At 41.6% G+C, this 1147-nt stretch overlaps 1 protein-coding gene across 1 annotated transcript in view; it reads left to right on the top strand.

The window, feature by feature from the left end:
* The first annotated feature begins 186 nt into the window (after nucleotides 1–186).
* The window catches only part of LOC101857505 (proton myo-inositol cotransporter), a 15864-nt gene continuing 14903 nt past the window's right edge, over nucleotides 187–1147 (top strand). The window contains exon 1 of the mRNA XM_005104497.3: nucleotides 187–549. The gene's annotated coding sequence lies outside the window, so the exon portion shown is untranslated. The remainder of the gene's footprint in view (nucleotides 550–1147) is intronic.

Raw genomic sequence — 1147 nt, 5'->3', positions numbered from 1 at the left:
CACATACACACACACACACATACACACACACATACAAACACAAACACACGCACACACACTCACACTCAAACACACGCACACACACTCACACTCACATACACACGCACACACACGCAGGCATACACCACACCCCCCCCCTCTCCGCCCAGAACACACACAATATTAAACCCGTTAAACACACCGCCAACCCATACACCAAAACCAAAAGATGCGAAACCCAAATTTCGTTCAAGCCTGACCACAGAGGAATTTGGCTGTTCTAGCAAAGCTACAACTGAATCTTCTCAACCCTCCAAACACCCCACAGGCCTTTCATACTCACCACACGAGCATTAAGCATAGAGAGCCACCAGCCTTCTGTGCCCTTGAGTGAAAACATGTGTATCCGCGCGTGTGTAGCGTGAGAGAATTGGGGACGAAAATATGCGTTTGTGAGTTGGTCGCTTGAGGAAGCTTTCATTCACGAGTCGAGTTTTCGTGGGTACTGGAGATCACCTATGTGAGCATCACTCGTTTCCTTTCTGAGATTCTTTGGCCTGCGCCGTTGGAGTGAGTGTTACTGATTGCATGTTTATGTCAATCTTTTAAAATTGTGTTTTTGTGTTGCAGTTTTCTTTACTTATTTGGAATTTACTGCTCACTCGTTGCGCTTAATATTCACAATGTTATTCTCTTGGAAAGATATGCTTTTTTTCTTAGTTGACTCGTACGTATGTTTGGAAAACAGTTTTCTTGTTAAACGTGGCAGTGTCAAGAAAGTATGTAAATGTGGCACTTGTACAGTTTGGCGTGGGAATTACAATTTGCGGTATTCTTATCTGTCTTAAAATAGACATATAGTAATACTGTATCAGCAACTAAAATAACAACAACAATAACAGCAATAACAGCCACAGCGGCGGCATAACCAACACCATACTGCAACAGCAATAACAACAACAAAAACAACAACAACAACTACAACAACAACAACAAAAATAACACAACAGCAACAACAACAACAACAACAACAACAACAACAACAACAACAACAAACAAAACAACAACAACAAAACGACGACGACGACGATATATTGCATCTACAAACCCTGGAAACAGAAAAAAATGCCCTTAAAATGGATTGAGAAAAATGAGCAAGTTGACCCCA

The sequence above is a fragment of the Aplysia californica genome, unplaced genomic scaffold (assembly GCF_000002075.1).
Source record: "Aplysia californica isolate F4 #8 unplaced genomic scaffold, AplCal3.0 scaffold00422, whole genome shotgun sequence".
NCBI classification, from domain to species: domain Eukaryota; kingdom Metazoa; phylum Mollusca; class Gastropoda; order Aplysiida; family Aplysiidae; genus Aplysia; species Aplysia californica.
The sequence above is the reverse complement of the archived record's forward strand: the minus strand, read 5'-3'. Positions and strand labels throughout refer to the sequence as shown.